A 14,262-nucleotide genomic window follows, 5' to 3' on the forward strand; every position below is an offset into this window, starting at 1 on the left:
CAATCAAAATGGTAATCACCCTCCTTGAGAAAAATAGACAGAAGGAATCTGCGTGTGATGCCGCGGCGCGCATGAACCACGCTTGTTTGTGACGTGGGGCCGCCACCACCTCCTCGATCATGGAGATAACCGCTTACGGCTTAATTATACAAGAATACGAACGTTCCTACAAGACGGAAGACCCACTCTGTGACGTGATAAGTTAGGACGAAAGGCCCAACGATGTGAAAGATCTTACTGAGGCTGAATATCCAACACGATGGAAGATCCATCAAGGCGAAAGCTCCCATCGTAGCATATTCACGCTAGAGCGTGAATATCCTACGACACAAACGGCCCCCGTGACGGAAGTTCTTGTCCAGCCTGCATATCCAATGAGACGAACAATACAATCGGGTCTGAGTACCTCTACCGGGAAGACACATTCAAGCCTGGATGTACGAGACGAAAGATCCCACAAGATGTAAATTCCCCCGAGACGTATGTTCCAACAATAGGAACTGGCCGCTGATGAATTCCAGACACCCTGTGTTGACGTTTTCTTGAGATTAAGCTGAAACTATGAGTTCCACCCAGCTGTATGAAACTTTGCATCAGAAAAATACAATAAGTTATTTGAGGATTTAACTGCTGGCACGCGAGGCGACACTGTTCAAAGGTAGCTTAGCAATTAAATAAAAACAGCATTAAACAGCTTTTTTGCAAAAATGATCATGATCACCAGCACCAACTACAGTCCTAATCATAAATGTTCACACGAGGTTTAATTAATAAAGTCGGAATTTTGGTCTTCACGACGCAGGCATTGTCTAGGAGAATAAAGGATCTTGCTGAGGTCCTGGGAGCGTACCCAAGGGGAGCTTACCCTACGCACAAAGCCGGAACGATGCCGATGCAGTTCGGCCTCAGCGATTCTTCGCCCTTCCTTCCTTTCTGAACGCCCAGATTCCGAAGTCGCCCGCAGCCCGAGGCTGCCTCCATAGAATTCCCCGCGCCGCTGCAGGACGCTCTCGGGCCAGTTGGCCTCGGGCGAGGAGCCTTTCTTGTCTGTGGCAGCCCGGGCGGACAGTGTTTGCGTTGAACCTCGCTCCGGGCTGCGCCCTCGAGGCCCGCTTGGGCTCTGCAGTGCGCTGCTTGGTTTTTCTCGGAAGCTCGCTTTCTTCGCGTTCGCGCACCACGTGGACATTTTGTTTTCCTTCGGGTACCATCGACCAATGGCCATTACTATCAGCCATTTTTAAGAAAACGTTAGCTTCTGGCGGGTTGTACATCGTCCCTTGTTGCCACTTGTAAGATACGGGCTTGCTAAAACATTTGCGTCATTGTAAGGGAAAAAGATAGGCGACATTTGATAAATTGGTATTCGCTGGTAAAGCTTGATCGCTTCAAAAGCTTTTAGGTAACTGAAAAACCTTGAAAGTTTATGGCGTGTCGGCGGTCATAACGCGTCGCAAACTGGCTTGATGGAGTATATTCATAACAGCAGAACGCGAAAAAGTGGAATGCACGTTTGTAAATTGACACCTGCTGCGTATGTTTCCTGCTTAGAGAACAGATCAGAATTCTCACCAGAACACCATCTGGTAGCTCTGGCTTATGTAAATTGCTGTAACAAAGATGTTTAACTCTTTGCCTAAGAGCAAAAGTGTGGCTACCTTCCCATGCATGATAAATACATTTTTTTATGCAAGCGATAAGGAGAGGCCACAACGCACGATATGAGCACTGGTTATACCATAAAGACAATACAACAAAAACTCCAAGACTTTGTGGATGAGGGTGAACAACAATATGGGCAAAGAGGTACAAAAAGCGGCCTAGGATGGCCCCCTCCTGAAGTCAGCGGACCTCACTTGAGCAGCTAGCTGTTAGACCATCCCGCCAGTGTAGACTGCAGTGGTTGGTGACAGGTATGCACTGCGAGGGGCATGCCGTACAAGCACAAGTGAAACTTGTTCACTGTTCAGACAAGCGCCTTACATTCCTTCTTGTTGTCCTGTTCCACTCACACTCTTGTACTTTTTGTTGACATAAAAAAACTGAATGCAACACCATGTTCTCGGCTTGCTTCACAACAGCCGCGAGAGCGTTGTAAGGGGTGTCGGTGAAGAAAGCGAACTTTCAATATTGTCTTTGTGTCCTATTTTCCTACTACACAATGGTTGGTGCTCCTTTTTTGGTCAGAACGACCGAGGGGTAAGCCACTTGCGCGGGGTGTGGAATGGCCACTCGGTAGTATCCGGTCAATCCCGAAGGTGACAACACTTGCTTGTCTGGGTTCTGCCACTTTCCCTGCTTGTATCCGTGTTATAGAAGTATTTCTTTCGTTTCGACGGGCCCCATGAACTCTTGACCGAGCATCGAAACTGCTTGAAATTCCACCCCGCCCTTCATGGACCTCACTTTCAAGTTTGCCGTGCTGATTCTTTGAAGCAAGCTTTCAAGTCTGGAACGGGCTCTTCCCACGCGTCGGTAGCATGAGGATGTCAGCTATGCAGCCCTCGACATGGTGGAGTTCGTTTCATCCTCTTTTGAATGCGAGCGCCAAAAAATTGTGTCATCCGGCGGAATGGCATCAATTTGAACTGAAGTAGTCTCCATGTGCGTGAGAATGCCGTATGCTCCTTGAATTCTACCCGCGCAGGCACCTGCCAACGCCTTTTCGGCAGATTAAACTTCGAGAAAAACTCCATTTTCGGTGACCCGTGCTGAAAAGCGGCGCCTATCCTTGGTACTGGCTTTGTGTTAGGGATCAGAATGCTGTTTAGGCTTTGAAGTCCACGCATACTCGGTATGAGCTATCAGAATTCCTGACCGCTACAAGAAATGGGTTTTCGACACAAGCCCTGCCCTGCATTACTCCCGTTTGCAATATTACCGTACCCCTCTCTCCAGGCGACTTAGCACGAAAAACGGCAGAGGACGCTGTATAATAGGTGTGTAAATATTCCCGTGTACAACGGTTATCAATCCACGTAGTGAGATGTATCATGGGCAGTTAGGTATACACGTATATGTGGATAAGGGATGGGTTCGCTCTGTAGAATAGCGATGGGCGATATTTATACGTTAGCCCAGTTTTCAAAGCAACGCGTGTCCTCCGTTGTTTAAAAAAAGGCCTCGACACCCCCTCTAAAAAACATCATGCTAGATGTCGAGTTTGAATGGGGTGATGCAGCGAAATCACAACGATAAGTCCTACATTTTTTCAGAGATGTCTCGAAAGCTCATGAGAAGAACGGCATTCAAGCAATAACTTCCTTTTTATCCGTCGCATTCATCTTCACGCGCCTATTATTTTTAGAACGTAGAAGTGAGCATGCAATACGCCTACTCATGGCTTCGATTGATCGTTATGCTATTGGTTGTAGGTAAACTGACGCGGTGGGCACATCATGATTTACATGCATTTAGTCAAATGGAACGTGTCTTGCTTGCCCGTCTGATACAGATGTTACAAAATAACAGTTTAAAGGAGATAGTAAAAGGAAGCAGATGAAGCCCACTCGATGGCCGAAGATTTTGCGCTATGACGATGTATGGATCATGAGAACAGGATCTTGGGAATGGCGTCCCCTACTTCCTGAAGGGCATTCTTGTCCCTATTCGTCCTATCAATATTCAATAATTTGTCGATACGTCTAGAAAATAACGCCGTTTAAAGTTCCCCTCTATAGCTTCCTACGGTAGCTATATAAAATCACTGTAATACCGACAAATGAACGTACATCCACGAGCCTCTGGTAACGGACTGAGTAGACAGTCTAAGCACGCTCAGTTCGTCCGATTTTTTTGGACACATCGACTCTACCGTGCTCAAAGCGAGTCCCAAAGATGGCGATAATTTTTCTTTTTTGGCGAGGGTTCTCGCAGGGCAATGGCGAGGTATGTTATTGCACAATCCTCACCAACAAAGTTGGATCGCATCCTGTAGGTCAAAATGCGACTATGTCGCCATCAGGAGCGTGATTTGCATACTCCCGAACCCAGGCGCCAGCGGGAGGGGCTGCCGCTTTGCTTACAAGTATCCGGCAATGATCGGACGCTGCCGTGGCGAACGGAGGCTCTCAGTCACGTAAGTGCCAACTGCAAGACGTTTGGCCAGCATTGCTTTGTATTTGGACGGTCGCAGAGCTCTGCTCGTGTGTACAGTCTCCGACGAGCGCGATGAGCGTCGCTTTGCTTTGTTCGGCCTTTGCCGCTCTGTTTGTAGTGACCAGCCTGTGCGGGCAAAGTATATATAAGCGGCTTATGTCGATATATAGTCGCCGTCCAAACTAGCTGCATGCAGTTACCTGGTGGTAGAACAGATGGCGCGAGTCATGGTTGAGGATGAAGCGATCTATTTGCAGGACGAGATAACCTATTGTATTGTTTACAAAGGAGCCGTTGCTGAGCGCAGGCTGCACACTGTCGTTGGGCCCAAAGCAGCAGGCCCTGCTGCGTCCTTCCTCGTCTCCTCGTGACAGTAATATTAACAATAACAACAGAAATAATAAGAATCCAATAAGAACACCGAAGACCCCTAGTGCATCCTGCCAGTACGGGTACACGATGTGGGCATGTTTCGTGGTGCGCAATAAGATTACCCTAAGATGATTAGCCCAGGCGAACACAGTAGTGCATAAGTGTGCTGCCGACAGCTCTGATTAACAAAAGGTGGCGTAGTGGACGGATGGCAGTCGGTGTTAGCACAACAGAGCTGGCTGATAGCAAGGCTCCACGGCACGTAAAAGCGGTTACAAACACCTTCATTTCCAATACTCTGCATCGACGAAGACGACAACGGTAGTTATCCCAGTGATGATTCCCGGCAACTGTGTGCGAAGTTTACTAAAGATAATCACAGTTGCCATGAAAACTGCGGTTGGCCATTGCTAACGATTAATTGCTCGATGATTGTGTATACTAAATGTTCTTACAATTCATCTCGGTATTGGCTTCAGCAAGGAAAACCTGAAGTGTGAAACGCCGTTGAAAAAGTTCCTCAGAAACTCAAGCCTGCGTCCGTGCTCTGAAGGCCTAGAGATAATTTAGACATCTTCAGTGCTACATCGTGTTTGCGTCCCTTTCGTCGGTGTTGTTTCTCCGTCTTCTGACTCGGATTACTCCTACAGCTCGACTGTCCGCAGTTCACACGACAGCCTCCCCCCCCCCGTGAGAGCTCTTCTCCGCGTGCGTCCATTCGGCGCACGCGCCGTAACCTTCACCCGTCATGGGGCCCGTCTCAGGGTAATTCCTGTTTACTTCCTGCAGGCTGTTGGGTTAGCGCACTTGGTGGCAGCTCTGGCGACGTGGATGCAACTTCGACAAGAAACCTTTTTTTTTTCTGAATAACGCTGCGGCAATTTTGGTAGCATTCGTGCTGGTGCCGACGAAGACTGCCAATACGATCGCTTTTAGTACTGGGAAGGTTGGCGTTTCCTGTCGTCGTCATAATCTTCGTCGTCGTAATCGTCGTCTCACGTAGTCACGGTACTAAACTCCGGGAAACTCGTTCACGCCTCGCGCTAGAACGTAACGGGTACTAAAAAACACCGGGACACTCGTTTGCGCGTCGCGCTGGAGCGCTTAGTTACGCGTACTAACACGTGGTCACTCTTTTACGCCTCGCGCTAGAGAGCGTCGTGCTTAAAATACAAGCGACTTTTACATCAAAGCTGTATACCTCTACCCCTCAACGGTTTCATCTCCGCTGTCAAAAACGCCTAGGCACCAAGAATACACTTATACACTGCATGCTTCGCCCCTCCCCAGGTTTCGCGTTAGTAGAGATGGCCCGTGATTTTTCGGGTTTGATGAGGCACCCGAGGCTTTCGCTTTGGTAACGGTGGCGGTGCTTGTGCGAGATGCATGGATGGGAGGCCCTGGTCGCTGAGGGGACTTTTTTGTAGCGGCCACAGTACGCGAAAAGGACATCGTCACTAGAGCGAACACCTTATTCATGTCTCCGTGAGCCCTTTCGCTCCAGCCATGTGGGCCTCTCCAGCCCAAACGGGAGCTTCGGGTGTTGGGAGTCAATAAGTGTAAACAAAAACAAGGGTATTCAATATAGAATGTTGCAAAACAACTCATAGGTCCCATGTATCAAAAAGCGGTTTGTACGCCTGGCTTCGTGGCTAACAGTAGCAACCAGAATAGCCTTCCATCTGAAAATCGAACTTTTAAGTAGTAATCAGCTGCTGTAGGCTACTTCCGCTAGCTATGGAGAACACGCCATTAAAAATCAGGAAATGGCTCCCAACCCAACGCTTCCTGAATTCAAAAACGACTTTTATTGAATCATTTTCACTAGAGTACACCTTAGCGATTCAACCCTTTGCAGATGCGTGTTTGCTTCTCGATATGATTTGCAATGACGTTTTACCATTCATAATATTAGGTCCTGAATATATGAAATGTACAAATAATTGAGCGATAAAAGGTGGCTCTGCGGCACGACATGTAAGTTTAAAAGCTTCGCTGTACAACTTGACTTTGTGGATTGGCTTTCTTGCATAATGGCAGCTGCGCAAAAAAATCGGCAGAAATTCAGATAGTTGTTTAAATGCGTAGCATTCAGTGCCGCTTGTCGAGAGCGTGAATTCGTTAGAGCCAAATGTGCGCTTGAGTAGCGAAAGACATTGGATTATTTTATTCTTTTCAATTTTTCGTTTTTTTCTTCTCACCAATGATGTAAATATATACCATTATAGCGACGAATGGCCTCTACGTGGCTAATTGTGGATTTTTTTTTTCGAAGGAGCAAGGGTTCCTGCAGAGTTGGCCAATTTACGCTAACTTCAAGCGTTTCTTTCCTGAATTTTTTTTGTTTATTTCTGGATTTTGGGGAAAGATGTATAAGATGCATATTTTTAATTTTGTAAAGATTTTATTTTTCCTATTTTTCTTATTTCTTGGTATTTAAAAATTCTGTTCGACCAATAATGGCCATTTACGCTATTATAAAGATTGCAGGTGTTACTTCCTCCCAATCTACATTTTTGTGGAAATGAGTGGTCCTGGCGGTGGGCGTACTCGGCAGAGAATACTACGCGTTAAAAGCAGAACTTGTGTAACCTCATGTACGAGAGAAGTGTATGCTAACTCTTGTGTATGTTACCTGAAGTTGAACGCTACCTGCGTAGAATTTTTATAAGCCGAAATCTCTTGTTAATATAAAGGTACGAGTGAGGATTCAACAAGGCACTTCTCCTTAGACTACAGTAAGGTCGTTCCAGAGACTGGCGCACCTAGACTATTTTCAATGACTGGAGGGACTGCAGCCAGTCAAACATACTTCCTGTGTTCACGGCGTGTTGAGGAACCCGCATGTCTTCATGGTACTGTATGCCAAATTTTCATGGTACTGTATGCCAAACACAAAGATGTGTTAACTCCTGGCTGCGTAAGTTATCTTTTTTTGCTATGTTTTAGAAGTCGCACGCTCACTAAAAAGATAAAATTGTATTTGGAAATGTTAGATTCGAGTCGCAGTCAGTTGTTACTTTTCGTATAATAGTCGATTTGATCCGAAGTCATTTTTTACTATACAGATTCGATTCGCAGCGCCATCTATAATAATCGCACATCTCTAAATAAACTTAAATGTTTAGCAAAGTTCAGTTTTCTTCGCCTAGATGCCACGCCAATGCGCCTGTTCTTCATTTACCGAGAAGAGAGGGGGAGGGGCACGAAGCCCCCGCAGTCGGAACCGCAGTTTAGCAACCGTTAAGTATTGAAGAACTTCTTCGAAAATCGTACAAATAAAAAGAAGTCAAAATTGTAAAATAGGACGGTTGCAAGCACCGCTCACGTAAAGGGAGCAGTGGGTGTAGCAGCTGTTTTTAGAATATGGGCAGACAAAAAAGGACTCACAAAAATGGCTGCCTACAAGCACTTGTCAGGAAGTCGCGAAAAATTCCCCGACATGCCAGGTTGCTGCAACTTCCCCGGAATCCTTTTATCGGCTCCTTTTGGGGCCTGTTTTCGCTGCCGCCGTAGAGATTCCAAAAAAGACATCAAAGACATCGCCCTTGCTATGTTTAGCATCGGCGGGTGAGGCCCAAGAATGGTGCTTGACCATCTCCGAATGTTTCAGAAAAACAAGGTGTTCGTTCGCATTATAAGAGAAGTTTATAAGAAGTAAAAATCAAATACTCAAACTTTGCCACATTATCTCTGCCTCCAAAATGTTTCGATCACGTGAGCTTTACTTGCATTCCTTTGGTAAGCAGGGTAGCAGGGAACGTTTTGTTATAGTTGTAATTTGATATCTGGCCTTGATTGGTTGGAGTTTTGTTATTCTTAAGCCACTTATTTGTTGATTTATTTACAAGAATACGTGAAATAGCAATATTTTGCTAATTTTTCGTAGAAAATTTTCTTGTCGGGATGACGCTCACTATTTCTTAAGTGGCCTGAAAGCTGTATTAGGTACCAAAATACTCAGGAGCCAATATATCTAAAGTCTAGATCACAGTAAGGATAAAGAACACAAAAAAGGGTGTTTGCCTCATACTGGGCCAATTTAGCAATATTTTTAATTCTTTTCGAACGAAACCTTCTTGTCTGGATGACACCCACAGTTTTGATATGTGGTTTGAAAGCTAGAATTATTCATCAGCGAATACATAAAAAGCAGGGTGTCGAAACGGAACCGAACTGAACCGAAAACCGAAACTAAACCGGTATTTTTGCCGGAACTGAACCAGAACCCGAACCGTTATTTTTTGAGCACGCTGAACCCGAATAGGAACTGAACCCCCAAAAGAAATAACGGTTACCGGTTCATGCCAAAACGGTTCAACCCTCCGTTGTTGATACTGCACAGTCAATGCAATTCAGCCCTTTTTTTCTTTCACGTACCATCAACTTCGTACCCGCTCGCGCACTTTCCCCTCGAGACAATTGAACACTATCACGCTCTATGTAACAACAGGGAAAATGAATAAGCACCAATGTAGCAATGGTCTGTTGCTGCTGGAAGCGCGAGTGTAGTGCAAGCTGACCAAACGAAATGTCATTCTCGGCAGTTTGCAGGGGATAAAAAATGACTTTGGCCTTCCCTAGCTGCCACTTTATTGGAGCAATCAGGCTGCAGGTGTGCTCCACTGCGCCACAGCGAAAGCCCACACCCGATGTGTGCAAACGTTTTGCATTTCGTAATTTGTTTAAAAGGTCCGACACCTGCAAATTGTTAATACTTGACAACTGTGACCGCAGGAGCTGCTCAGTGGCTAATCCGTTTGCTGTTGACCACAAGTGGCCTCGATCTCCCTTCCCCACGACCATTTTTCTGAAGTAAATGGAAATCGAGAACGTTCGTGTATCGAGATTTTGATCCACGTTTAATATCACCAGCTGGTTAAAATAAGTCTGCTGGTCTGCAACGTAAGCTCCGCTTCGGAGCAGAGATATAGCACGGGGCATCAAATGCGCCACTTTTTTAAAGAAATGTGTTTACACGGAAAACAAAAAAAAAGAAAAGGCGAATCACGTTGTTTTAAAGCACTACGAAAAAAGTGAGTAAAACCAAATAACTAAAAAAAAGCCCCAAAACGTGAATATTGCCCTATACTTTTCTTTGCCCTGCCTTTCACAACCAAACGTGTCATCAATGCGAAGGAAGTGAGTTCCGTGGTCAGTTTTTGAGGACAGTACAGTGGACAAGTTCCATTTTTTACAGATACAAATAACAACAAATAGGTCAAGAAGAACTGTTAAGGTGAGCACTTAATCCCTTGGCAAGAAACTGCAGTCCGCGACCTTGTCTTGGAAAAAGAAAGAGTAATAAAGCGGATGGCGCGTGCAGAAAGGTAGGCCGGTACCTCACACTGCCTCATTCGCCAGCGTCATCTTTTCTGTAGGTTCTGCAGTTTTGTCTCTTTCAGATGGTTTTTTCAAAGGTGCACTTGTACTGACTGCCCAAGTCGCTACATTAGTTCTACTGTTATTCGTTCCTGAGGGGAGTTCTTCTGTGGACAAATTAAAGAGCGTCTACCCAAAAAGTCCCATCTCATGCTCCGCGCGTCAAATTTCCCTTTCATTTTGTAACAGCATAATCTCTTCTAAGATTCCGCAATGTATTACACGTAACGATGTCCGGGGGTCAGGCGGTACGATGACATACTGATTGTAATGCACACATCTGGTATAGCTATCGCAAAAGGAATTGCAGTGGTCAGAGCAATAATGCAGTGACTCAGCCACTTTTAACAAAAGTGGGGCTAACACATTCGATAAGGTGACAGCTAACAAATTATTCAGGGTGACCAAATAATCTAATTTATTGGGAGTATTTATGTGCATGTTATAGGATTTTTCTTCTTTGTTACAAATATAAAAAATGTGCGCCATTTGTATTAAGCGCTGGTATTTGAACGCCACCGTATGCAGGCCTAAATTTAAGGCTTCAAGGTTAGCGTGATGGGCGATTTCATAGCGACGATTGCGATTTCCACAAAAAAGGAAAGGGCCGAAAATATATCCCGCTCTCATATCTCTTGCCGGTGGCTTTATGAATAGACGCTAGGAGAACATAAAGTCTGGGCGAGAAAGTATAGGCGGTAAATCGTCACCACTTCATCTGTTTTTCTAATGTCTCGTAATTGTTTAAACTTTGCGTTGCATTGGCGCCACTGCCCTTGGGGAGCCGCAGCATTTGGCATTTTTGTTTGTATTTTGATTTGACTGTCGTTTTAAACTCCTAAATGTTTTTTTTTTTTCTAATTTCAGTGATAATTCAACTCATCGAACCAGTTCGCGAACTGGTTCAAGCTCCCGAACCGGTTCGCGAACCGGTTCGGTACGTCATTTTGTCGAACCGGTACTGAACCGGAAGGAAATAATTTCGCCGTGCAGCAGAACCGTAACCGAACCAGTATTTTTTCCGGATCCACACACTGGTATAAAGGTATGAACCCTAATGAGCGTTGAAACCACAAAAACGGCGTTTTGCCCAATAACAGACCTACTACACTAAGCAAACTCTGAGAAAAATACTCGGCATGTTTCTTAAAGCATGAATTATAGAATTACTACGGGTATTTAAGAATACTTACGTGCTTTTAAGGCAAAAGTCCTGGCAATACTTATAAGCGACTTTGTGAGTTCTTTTTTTCCGCATTTGTTTTTTGTCTTTTGGCGGGAAATACTTCAAGAAGCCGACTTGTGACACACGAAACAGTTTCCCCAGAACCAAAGTTCTTCACGGATGCGATGAACCGGTTCTACTCACGTTTCGTCACGTTAGCTTGCCCCGCGGCACTCATTGGCCTGACTTTTCCTCCACCGCTGGCAACGCGCGGACGTATCACAGTGGTAAAGAAATGGATTTTATTGTATATACCCGTGTTCAAATCACATACAAACCCAGATGTGTTTTATTTATGGCTGCGCCTAATCTCACAGAAGCCGTGAGAATTTCCTCCGGGAAATTCTTACGGCAGTTTCCATAACAGCTGGCTGGCCTAAAATTTGGTGCATAATATTACGTCTGAAGGTAACGTAACATAACATAACCTCACCGAACCTAGCGTAACCTAATGGAATGCGTCATAACCTTCTCAAATCCAGCCCAACTGCAAAAAGCCTAATCTAACCCAGCCAAACGACGCAGAACACAACATATATTAAACTTAATTCTACGCATTCTAGAAGTCTGTGCGTCGATCTCTTGATATAGTAAAAACCAGAGTAAAAAAAGTATTAACAAAATCACGAAGACCGAGCAATTCTCAAAGATATAAAAAAAAACACGAGCCGCAATGGCGGACGCGAACCTGAGCCTTCTGGTTCAAAGTCAAGCACTATACCACAGCGCTACAGGGGCAGCTGGAGACGCGGCTTTTTAGAGTATATTTATCCCATGGAATCTCCGCGTAGCGTGCTTAGCCAATGAGAGGCGACTGCCGTGAGAAATTTCTGACGGTAATTCTCACGGTTTCCGGGATAATAGAGGCTACCTTTATTTATTTTTTGCAGCGGCGCCCTTTTTGTGCACCGAACAACAACTAAGACGTTTTTTTTTGCCATGCCTTAAATAAGTAACATTACAATGCGCGATGCGGGTGCAGCTTTTAGAGAGAAACACCATCTTTTTATACTTTTAGCCCTCCGGGTTGCATTTTAGGCTCCAGCACATTGTCCTCACTCCACAACACAAAGCAGTTAGTGTTTCTGTAAGTGCGAACTTCCTGCATTTAAGCGGCATACCAGCTCCCTTTCACTGCCGAAGCCGAATGCTTCAATTTAAATATACCGTAATTACCCGATTCTAACGCGCACCCGATTTTCCAGGCAAAAAACCGAAAAAACTTGCACGTCCGTTTGTAACGAGCAAGGAACTTTGTGAGCAAGAAAAAAGAATGCGAGAGAAACGGGCGATTTATTTCCCGAAGTAATCTCACGCATCTCACTTCTCGTCGCTCTCCGAGAGCTCCTTGTCGCCTTCCGCTGACCGACACATCTCGTCATTGGTGCCGTCAAGCGCGTTCGCGATGCCACACTTCTGAGCGAACATTCAACTATGTTCGATGGGATCGTGGCCCACGCCTCGCATGCCCATCGCGCGAGCTTCTCCAGAGGCATACGCTTCAGCCAACCGCTCGTTGTGAACGCGTGGGAGCCGCTCGTAAGCCGCGGAAGCGGCGCACCTTCGTTGCCACTGCTGCCATTGCTGTTATCAAGCACGCAAGTGGAATAATTTGACGATTTGTGTGAACGCCGAAAGAAAAGCCTAGGCGCCTAGATCCGAAAAATTGTTGCTAAAAGCTTTGGTGCCATCTTGAGATGGCGCTGGCGATGGGTGGAACGAAATTTCAGCTGTTTCGGCATTTTCGGTTTCGTATCCAATTCTTACGCGCATGCGATTTTTCGGCCTATTTTTGTGGAAAAAAGGTGCGCGTCAGAATCGGGTAAGTACGGTATTTTGATGTGTGCCTGTGGCTGCGCCTTGATTTCCTTTGATGTGCTTTACTTATTCCGGCTTGTTTTATCGCTCATGGAAAGCGTGTACGCTCCGAGGGTTGATGATCGATGATGGTTGATGATTCACGAAGCAGCGCCTTTGGTCAACAGAGTTGCATGACTCTGGCGCGGCTGACTCGTGAATCCTTTCGGCGGGTGGACATGCTCTCTGATTACATGTCTCGAAGTGACCTTTGGCGCTCCGAGGATATGGGATTGTCGGCGGCTCATAGACGGTAAAAGCTGTTTGACCTTTTCGGCCGAAAACGGTTGCATCTCGAGCGTTGTAGGAGTGATGGTCGACCTTTCGCGAGGTTTTGAAATGTCGGGGCTTTTAACAGTAATGAAATTCGTATTTTCCTATACAATTTGTAGAATCATTTATTTTTGCGTGTTGCGAGATATCTATGGCGCTCCCTACACCGGTGCTACTTTTCTGTCAAGGACGCCCTTCTCACAATATACACAAAATGAAATATAGAAAACAGTTAGAAAAATCGTGCCCAAATTTGTACGCGTCCGACCCAGATATTGAAAAATATTTTCAACCAATTCTGCGAGTTGGCCCAGGTCCGAACATAACCGAACATGAAGGTTAGAAAGCCATCAGAGAAAAAAAAAAAAAAAAAACAGGCAAAGCCTTAGGTGATGATGGAGTACCAATAGCTCTATTACACCATGGTGCACACATTTTATTTATTTCCTAAAGATTTTGTTCAGACGTACGTTGTCTTAGATGAGAGGGCCATAAGGATCTGAGGGCTAAATTGTGGTATAAAAGCTGGCGGCGTTATCACCGTAATTTGGAACTGAAAGTGCCAAATGCATGAAAAAGTGCTAATGTGATTCTAATTCATATTAATTCACAACAGAACATGAGGGTTAAAAAGCCCTTAAGGGAAAGAAAAAAAAGGCAATGCCTTAGGTGATGACGGAATACCAATACCTCTATTACACCACGGTGAATACATTTTATTTCTTTTTTAAGACTTTGTTCAGACATACGTTCTCTTGGATGACAGGGCCTAAGGATGGGAGGGCTGAATTGTGTTAGAAAAGCTGGCGGGGTTATTACCGTAATGCCTTAATTAAGAACTTAAGGCGTCAAATGTATAAAAAAGTGCTAATCGGATTCTAATTCAAAATAAGGATGATGTGAAAGATTTTTAAAATTCCAGGAACACCAACGTACTCTATGTCATGTATAAGTTATGTACAATAATCGGATAAGTGGAATGCGATACTTACAACGAAGAGAACCGGCTGGCGTTAGGAACTGTTACTAAACCGTGGACCATCACCATGCAATAAACG

General features: G+C 45.2%; 1 protein-coding gene across 2 annotated transcripts in view; it reads right to left on the bottom strand.

Moving 5' to 3' along the window:
* LOC144167798 (putative G-protein coupled receptor 150) overlaps positions 1–14,262 on the bottom strand; it is a 168,482-nt gene that overhangs the window by 121,433 nt on the left and 32,787 nt on the right. The gene's annotated exons all lie outside the window — the stretch shown is intronic.

This window comes from Haemaphysalis longicornis, unplaced genomic scaffold, assembly GCF_048455015.1.
Source record: "Haemaphysalis longicornis isolate Haplotype H1 unplaced genomic scaffold, Haemaphysalis longicornis Haplotype H1 scaffold_2, whole genome shotgun sequence".
NCBI lineage: Eukaryota > Metazoa > Arthropoda > Arachnida > Ixodida > Ixodidae > Haemaphysalis > Haemaphysalis longicornis.